Source organism: Echinops telfairi, unplaced genomic scaffold, assembly GCF_000313985.2.
Source record: "Echinops telfairi isolate 266 unplaced genomic scaffold, ASM31398v2 ScPeMD7_26;HRSCAF=91, whole genome shotgun sequence".
In the NCBI taxonomy this organism is placed as follows: Eukaryota; Metazoa; Chordata; class Mammalia; order Afrosoricida; family Tenrecidae; genus Echinops; species Echinops telfairi.
In genome coordinates this window covers 5400419-5410487 of record NW_022103923.1, presented here as the reverse complement: position 1 = coordinate 5410487, position 10069 = coordinate 5400419, and positions in this window count along the sequence as shown.

The following is a 10069-nucleotide window of genomic DNA, read 5'->3' as shown; positions in this document are numbered from 1 at the left end:
CCTGGATTCCCTGGGTTGCAGGCTCTTATCTGTAGCAGTGTGCATGCTCTGCTCGGATGTATTTCTGGGTTCTCCATTCTAATCCATTGGTCTACATGTCCATCTTTATATATCAATACCAAGGTGTTTTGATTACTCTGGCTGTATAATAGCTTTTGAAATCTGGGCATGAAAGGCCTCCTACTTTTTAATTTTTTTTTAACAGTGTTTTGTTTATCCTGGATATTTTTCCCTGTCCATATACAGTTGATGATTAGCTTTTCTATTTCTTTGAAGAATTGTGCTGGGATTTGTTCTCTATTACACATATGAGTGTCCCTGGATTTGTTTCTCTAGTCCACCCAGACTAACACATGGAGTCTGTGTCCTGCTCACTGTAGTAAATGTGGAATGAATGGCACCAAAAGCTCAGTAGCTGTTCTAAGGAGGGACATATCCTGCTGGCTTGAAAAGTTCAAGAAGTATTCAGAATCAAACCTGGATAGGATTTGGAAAGCTGGCTAGGAGTAAGTAAACATGGATGGGATTCAGATCATCAGAGGGGAGGTCAAATAGAAGCATTAACATGATATTAGGCCAATTAACTGAGATGTCCCCTAAACCTCCAAACTAAGAAACCAAATCCCATGAGGTTGTACATAAACAGCTTCACCAGCTGCTCTGTTGTTATTATTGTAAATATATCTACCACCACATCGGCCACTCGAACTTTTTATAGAAGAAAATTATTATTTCTGGTGGAGGTTGCTGTAGGAATGAATGAGAAGACATAGAGTATGTGAAAGTGGAGGTGGGGGGGGTGGAATAGTGAGTTTGGGGAACAAGAGTTGGAAAGGAGAAGACAGTACATTCATTCACTCAACAACCCCCACAAGACATTGTCTTGGAATACAGTGGTGAGCAAGTACGACCCTAGTTTTGGATCTTGTGGAACTGACCATCCAAATGAATGTTTAGAAAAGTGATGCAAACCATCCCCATTCTATCACCAGCTCTACTTCTTTAGAGAAATCGTGGGAGCTAACATTTGGAAAGCTAAGGCGTTGGACAGTGTAAGATATGACAAAATAATTTATAAATTATCAAGGGTTCATGAGGGAGGGGGGAGCAGGGAAGGAGGGGAAAATGAGGAGGTGATGCCAGGGGCTTGAGTGGAGAGCAAATGTTTTGAGAACGATGAGGGCAATGAATGTACAAATGTGCTTTACACAATTGATGTATGTATGGATTGTGATAAGAGTTGTATGTGCCCCTAATAAAATGATTTTTTTTTTAAATTCAGAAAGCTAGATTGCGGCTGCTCAGGGAGGATGAAGTGGTTGGACTTAATTTTGTTAGGAGTTGGGAACGACTGAAGATTTCTGAGCAAGGTTGAGACAGAGGGAAATGTTCTGTTTGGGGGATTACTCTGTCAGGGTTGCACACAGGGCGGTTTGAGGCCAGGAGAAGCTGAGGCTGGCCCGTCAAGTGTCAAATATCCTGGGGCTTGCCATTTAGTAGGAAGGAAGGGAGAATAAAAGGAGGGACATCGCACAAAGAAATGACAGGTTGAAGTGCTGGTTAGAGAAGACATGGAGACAAACAGTATTCTCAAGTTTTGAGGTCCAAATATTTGTTATGTTGCCAGTTGCCACTGAGTAGTTCCAACTCATGGCAACCCCATGTGTGCAGGCTAGAACTGCGCCGTATGGTTTGCAAGCCTGTAACTGACCCTTCAGAGCCAGACTGCCAGGCCTCTCTTCCAAGGTGCATCTGGGTAAGTCTGAACTGCTAACCTTTTGGCTAGTAGCTGTGTGCTTAACTCGTTGCGCCATCCAGGAACACCATAGTATTTATGATGGTGCCATCCCGTCCATTACAACACATGATGGTCGCATGTATTACAGAGTAGATGTCTCCATATGACTTTACACAGTTTAATCTTTACAGGAGCACATCATCAGGTCTTTCTCTCTAAGAGCCTTTCTGACAGAAGCCAAGCACTTCACGGAAGTATTTTAATAATGATCATTTAGTCCAGCGGTTCTCAACCTGTGGGTCGCAACCCCTTTGGGGGTCAAACCGCCCTTTCACAGGGGTCGCCCGATTCATAACAGTAGCGAAATGACAGTGATGAAGTAGCAACGAAAATCATGTTTTGGTTGGGGGTCACCACCACATGAGGAACTGTATGAAAGGGCCACGGCATGAGCAAGGTTGTCAGCTCAAAGAATCTGACTTCTGAAAAAATCAACCATTGAAAACCCAATGGAACATGACTCTACTCTGACCCCCATAGATTTTTGTCATGAATCAAAATCAGCTTGATCACAGCTGTTCTTTTTGTTGTTTCCTGGGGAAATAAGTCAGGCCTTTTTTAGTTAAACGTTCTTGGAGAAGTATGGCTCAAACCAAAGGTTTAATTCTCTCTTCTCACGAAGAGGTCTCTCAGTTCTTTCTAGTGCATCATTGGGCGCACTGTTACAGTGAACACATTCTACTTGGGATATGCCAAGCTCACTGCCCCTGAGCTTATTCCAACTCATAGCAACCCTGTGGGACAGAGGAGACCTGCCCCTGTGGGATTCCAAGACTGTAAACCTTTACAGGGGCAGACGGGCTCATCTTAACCCATTACACCAGTGGGGCTCCTTCTTGGAATATAGGCCATTGCATAAAAACCTCTCATTTTGCCTTCCTTGAAGAGCCAGTGTGAAAATTCAGCAGCTTGCCATTTGAATCAAGGTGTAAGCTTCTCAGGTGAAGGTTGCTGTGCAGCAAAACCTACCTACGCTTTTCCTTGATGCTGAGATGTCCCAGTGAAGATCACCTGTTGAACTCCAAGGTTCCATTTTAATTGGAGTGGTGGTGGTTTAAAAGGTGCTTTCTAGGGGGTCCGTTCTCTGGTTATCTCATAGGGTCTTAGTTTGGTATTAGTCATTAGGGGATGTGGAAAGGATCATTAATTCACAATGAGCCAGTGGGGATTCTCCTGCAAAGAATGAAGAGAAATGTTTTCTTTCACACAATCTACTATGTATGCAGTTAGAAGATTACTGGATTCAACTGATCAGTAGCTGATGGTGTCTCAGAAGCTGTCTAAAGGAGGAGAGCAGGAGTCCCAGGCCATCTGGTTACTCCACAGGTTTCACTACCTCTGGTGGGACTGTCAGATAAGTGTTGGACTGATAACCACAAGGTCAGTTGTTCAAACCCACTAGCCACTCTGTAGGACAAAGTTGAGGCTGTCTGTTCCCATAGAGATTTACAGCCTTGAAAACCCTATGTAGGGTCACTGGGAGCCAAGATCAATCCAAAGGCAGTGGGTTTGGGTTTGGGTTTATGACACTCTGAGGGAAGGTGTGTGTCTACATGTCCCTACCCCCGTGAGACGGTGAGCATTTGAAGGCAACTGGATTTTATTCATTTTTACATCTCTCTCTTTTAAGATGAAAAGATATTTATTCTAAATGATATTCTACAATTATCAGTTCTCTCCAAACAAGTCTTAGAAGAAAGAATGCACAGAACTTGCGATGAATACTTCTTTTTGGATTAGAGCTTGAAACAGTACTTAATTGAGGAGCCTCAAAGACATTTGACCATTGCGTTTAGACAGTCATGACATAATAGTAGATGAGAATGTCATACTTGAGGAGGAAGGCCCTCCCCCAAGCTTCTAATCACATAATTGTATAATGACTGAAAACAAAAGATAAACAGAAAATCTTCAAAGCAACCCAGAAGAGAAGAAGGTCCTTATAGGTGCTTCTATGTGCTGCATTTGCTGTCTAGAACATTGTTTCTTTTGGGTCTTCCTGTTGAAAACCTAGGACTCATGGTTCAAGACCTACGTGGTATTTAGCCCTTCCTATGAATGTTTGTGTTTTCTCCTTTCCAGGGTAGAAGAAACTCTGTATGTGGTCATTTCTAAAGTTGCTACTGATGATACCTGTTTTGGGTACTGCTATTCACACACTTGTGTAACTCCTTCCCATTGGATGTGATCTGGACTAGTGATGCACTGCCAAGAAATTCATTCCACTGCCATGGAATTGATTCTGATGCAGAGCGACACTGTAAGACAGAGTAGACCTGACTCATAGGGTTTCCAAGCTGGCAAATCTTTATGGAAGCCTGATTGCCACCAGTTTTACATCTCATAGCTGATACTGAACGGTACACATTACAGGCGCTCAATAAACATGGATTGGATAAATGAATGGATGGATAGATACATAAAATACATACATCCCCTTATTTGACATGGATGATAGGGCAGTCCAGAAGATCACAATACTTTTTTTTTCTTTATACAGTTTTTTATTATGGTCGAATAGGTATAACTCCCCCCAAATTAGCCATTTTAACTATTTTAAGGGTACATTTCATGGCATTTACCAGGTTGTGCAACCATAACTTCAAACAGAAACTCAGCACCCCTTAAGCAATCCATCTTCATCCTTCACCCTCTGTAATCATTAATAAGGCTTTTCTTTCTATGCTTTGCCCGATTCTGGATTTTTCATAATAGTAGAATCATACATATTTGTCCTTTTTTGGCCTGACTTATTTCACTCCTCTATAATGTTCTCAAGGTTTATCTGTGTCAAAGCATGTATCGGGACTTCATTTCTCTTTATGGTTGACTAATGTTGAACCCACATCTTGTTTAACTGTTCATCTCTTGGTGGTTTCTACCTTTGGGCTAAAGAATTCAGAGCTCAAACTCATTGCCATTAAGTTGATTCCAACTCATAGTGATCCTAGAGGACAGGGTAGAACTACTCCTGTGGGTTTCCAAGACTGTAACTCTTTATGGGGAAAGAAAGTCTCATCTTTTCCCTACGGAATGGCTGGCAGGTTTCAAACAGCTGACTCTTTTAGCAGCCCAACTCATAACCCACTACACCACCAGGGCTCCACCCTTTGACTATTATGAATAATATTGCAATGAACAAGGGCAGACAAGTATCTCTCAAGCCCCTGCTTTCAGTCTTTTGGGTATATACCTAGAAGAGGAGTTGCCGAGCCATACTTTATTGTATGTTTAACTTTTTGAGGAACTGTCAAGGTATTTTCCATAGCAATTACACCATTTTACATTCTCACAAGCCATGGACGAGGGTTCCAGTTTCTCCACGTAATCATAGCTATCTTATTCAGGTTTTTGTTTGCATTTCTGTGGCAGTTACATAATCTGTCAACTTGGGTGAAGGGGTGGAGTCTAACTTATCAAGCAGGTCACAGCCAATGAGGCCTCTGTGTGGGCATGGCCTTCTCCTGAGGGTTCTGAGAACTCCTCTCTTCCTCCCTGGAGGCAGGATACACACTTTCTGCTTCACCTTCCTGTTGAGAAACCACATGGAGACACACTGATGGAGCCAGAGCCCTGGAGCTGGAGGAGCCACACCAGTGCTGAGATGCTTCCACTGCCACTGGATCTACAAGACTTTCCACCCACTGACCTGTGATCTTCCTGTATTCAGCATCATTGCATGGCTGCAAGAGTCTAAAGAGGAATTTATGAACTAGTATTGACATATGGGGTAATATTGGACTTTAGGACTTGATCTGGGCTGGGCTTTTCTGGACTGAGATGTTTTCTTAATGTACAGTTGCTCTTTGATATAAAATTCTGTCTTACACCTATAGGAGTGTCAATGAATTTGTTTCTCAAGTCTACTCGGACCAACACAATTTCCCTTATGACTTATGCCTGCAAAAGAACATCATGCTTAGTAAAGGAGAGGGGCAGTGAAAAAGAGGAAGGTTCACAACAAGATGGATTGACTTAGTGGCTACCACAATGGGCTCAAACATAGCAACAATTGTGAGGTTGGGGCAGGACCAGGCAGTATTTCATTCTGTTTTACATTGGGTCACTATAAGTAGGAAGCAACTCAATGGCACTTAATAACAATAACAAAGATTTATGATAGTGAGCATCTTTTCATGTGCTTGCTAGTCATTTGTATTTCTTCTTTGATGAAATGTCTATTCAAGTGTTTTCTCCATTTTTTTGATCGGATCATTTGTGTTCTGTTGTTAAGTTATAGTATTTAGTAATTCTTTATGTATTTGGGATATTAAACCCTTACCAGATACATACCCCCCTCTTCCACCCCCAGACCCACTTCCCATTTTCTCCCAATTTATAGGTTGACCCTTCACTTTGTTGTTAAAGTCCTTGGATAAACAAAAGTTTTTTATTTTGATAAAGTCCCATTTACCTATTTTCTCTTTTGTTGCTTATGCTTTCAGTGTCCTATCTAAGAATTGGTTGTTAAAAACCAGGTCCCAAAGCATTTACCTCTGTTTTATTCTAAACGTTTTATGGTTTCCATTCTGACATTTTAAGTCTTTGGCCCATTGTGAGTTCATTTTTGTATATGGTGTGAGGTATGGGTCCAGGTATGCTCTCACTTTGAAAAACAGCCTTTTATATCATGATTCGTGAGAACAATGAAACAATTAAAATATATCTAGGACCTTAAAGCATATCTTTCAAGTTTTATTCCTTTGTTTTGTGATAGTAGTGGGATCAGATTTCTTTTAAAGGCCCTGTATTGATTCCTTCTCCTTCTTTCCTGGCCATTAAAATCAATGCCTCCCTCCTCGGGAAAACTGTTATGAAAACTGTTAGGGTGAAGTGTTTTCTGAGGGTCCTTGAGGATTAATGCGGAGTTTAAGAAAGGTAACCTAGTCACCATTGTACGTGAACTTCCATTTTGTTACTTCCCCCAAAAGTTTATTGGACAATAATGCTCTTTAATTAACTTGACTTTAATAGCGGGAACGTCTCCTGACTTGGTAGTTAATTGACCATCACAGCCTCCTTTTATAGTTTCTTACCTCATCACGGGGACAACTGGAGTGCAGGTCTCCCAGGTCCTCCAGTTTGAGGTGAAGCAACACTGGGACCAGAAAGGAAACAGAGGCAAGCCCTCTTAGAGGAACCATTTCTTGAGAAAGACCCTGAGGGGCTGGTGGCAGTGGAGGTGGAATCAAGCTTGTTTGATGGACCAGCTGAACTTCTGCTCCAGCCGTCATCACCACTGTCACAGCGATTGCTTTTGAGGGACGTGCCGTTGGTTCTCCGGCCCTGTGCAGCTAGGGAAGGACCAGAAGAAGGGCAGCACTTCCTCAGGGGTGGCATTCTGTGAGGCACTAAGCTGCTTCCTCGAATCCTTGGCAATGCCCTCTGGAGAGGGCACCACGTTTTAGAAGCCTAAGAGAAACCAGCATCTTGGTCACTTCTGAGTTGACCTCAGGAGGGGCCCCTTGACAGTGCTGATTGTGGGGCTTTTAACAAAGCCTTTAAAAACCGAATAAATAGATTTGTTGCATTCTTTGAGATCAAGCCAGAAATGCTCAATGTGAACACACCACCATTACCACATTACCACCAGCTGACTTCGAGTTGATCTGAATTCATGGTGTGACCCTGTACGTATCACAATGAAGCTGTGTGCCCTGGGGTTGTCATCGACTGATTTTTGGTTCTATAAAGTCTGGAAACATGGATACTATTCTTTGTCTTTGACTTTTTACTAAAGATGCCTTTGCTAGCATTCTATTTTTGCCCATGTTTAGACTTAATGGACACCCTGTCTAGTTACCGTATATACTTGTGTATAAGCCAAGTTTTCAGCACATTTTAATGCAGTTTTTGTGGTAAAATTAGGTGCCTCGGCTGATATTTGGGTGGGCTTATGCTTGAGTATATACATGGTAGTTAGGCTCACTTACAGTGAGAATGGAACCTTTTTTGGCTCTTGCTACTTATTATATCCTTGTGGGTTACCTGACTCGAAGCCACTCAAGTTTCCTGACCCACTACATTTTTGAAGTCATAGATTCATTCACTAGGTTGAACTGTGTTGAATTCTGACTGTGTCTCATGACAGAATTCCAAGTAGTAGGAGACAAAAATAACTACTATGTGCTGAGTATCTGCTTTGTACTGAGAACTTACCCTCTGATCAACTGTGTTTCTCATCAGCTTCTTTAATGTAATTACATGTTCCTCCTGAGATTGGGGAAACTCAGCTCAGTGACGATGTTATCCTGACTGATTTCATCTGTGTAATTGTTCAACCGTGAGTCTACCAGTCTTCTCTTAAGCAGCAACAACAGGCCACTGCAAACGCATCAGGAAAAGAACTACTTTCTTAAAGTCATTTGGACAGCACAAGGGAGCCCAGGTTCTGTGTCTATGAGGGCTTTACGCAATTCCGGAAGCCAGTCTGTGAAAAAGCCCGGGACTGCTTAATGGAAATATCCATTCTTTGAAAGATGATAGAGGAATCTGTAAAAGCTTTGCAGTAATCTTAGTGATACTGTAAGGACCAGAAGTTCTTTTTCCAGCCAGCAGTGAAACTGTGGGTGAAAGACGGAGCTTTTTTCTGTATATGAAATCCAAGATAGGTCAATATAGAGACAGTAACTGGATTCCTTGGGGGATGGCAGAGGAGGTTGGGGGGCGATAAGGATGAGTACAAGAATGAAGACAATATTCTAAAACTGATTGTGGTGATGATTGTACAACTCTTCTTGATGCAACTGAGCGATTGAATTGTATGACATGTTAATTATGCCAATAAAACTGTGGAGGACAAAAACTAGTCTTGGAACCCACAGGGGCAGTTCTACCCTGTCCTATAGGGTCCCTGTGAGTCAGCATCGACTTGATGGCACTGAGCTTGGTTTTGGTTTGGAACAGTGACCTCGAGTTACTTCCAAGGTTCTACCAAGGGTTTCCCACTAGACTGCTACAACCCAGAATCAACCTTATTCAGTAGTTCATGGTTGCTGTGACTTAATGTCTTTTCCTGAATTGTGATCACTAAGACTTCCAGCCTAGCAAAAAGTCCATGAGTCAGATTTAGGAGAAACGGACTGAGGACTGAAAGCTGAGCATGTGGGAGAGTCTTGATGTTCCCTGGCATGAAGCAAGTTGAGGATGGGCCAGCACATGTTTCGGGGAAGAGATAGTAATTTGGAACTGAACTGTTGGTGTGCGCTTTAAGAACACAAATTTTTGGTGTAATCTGTGTTCTAGTTATGAGTATGCAAAGCACAACAAACCTCAGTGGATTCCAATGACAATGTATTATTATTTCCCCCTGCTCTGGGGGCTGATCTTTCAGCTGTGTGTTTCTTCCTTGCCGTTCTGAACTCCATTGCAGGTAGCTGGGGCTTAGGTCAGAGCTATCTGGAGCTTCTTCACTCACATGTGTGCTGGCTGGGGCCTTCGGCAGAGCCTGGCGGACTCAGAGTGAGGGCTTCCCGAAACCTACATGTCAGCGGCCGAACAACAGAGCATATGTTCCCAGAGATCTAGGTGATAGGTGCAAGGTTTCATCTGACTCAGTCTTAGAAGTAAATTCAATTTGGCTATATTCTCGTAGCCAAAATGCAAATTCCCGGGCCAGTCCCGATCCACAGGCTTGACTATGGAGATTAGCTCTCCTAGGCTGATACTAGCTGGTGGCTGTGTTTGAGACACCAATATTTAGGTGAGTCTTGTATAGGAATGAATGGATGCACACAGTGCCTTCCATCCCTTGCCCAACACTCACGTATACCACCTAAACTCACAGGCTCTGGCAGCCCACAGGCTCTGGGGCCTAGAGTATTGACCAGCCCAAGCCGACCCTACCACACCTTTCTTTCTCCTCACTGCAATCTCTCACCATTTAGAGACCCAGTTTCTTTCTTTTCCTTCTGGCCTCGTCAACCATTTACCTGGATCCTCTAGCATTTCCAACTGGTACTGAGTTCCCTTAGTTTCCTCTGTGAACAACCTCGCTCTTTTCATTCCAGAGATGAGCCCAAGCTCATCCCAGCCATGGCTTGTGGTAATCCCAAGCCATTTTAGTGCTATGGGTGTATTTAAAAAAAAAGAAAAGTTAGAGGTTGAGAAGTAAAATTAGGCAAAAAAGAGCCAGTGACTTCAAACCCTAAACTTGTTTAGAATTTACAGAAGTATCTCTCTTCCCAAGAGTTAACTGCTTGTTCCTTTGTTGCTATTCTTGGTCAATCTGGTTTCTTTGAACACTAATTTCAGATGAATAAAACCCGTCTC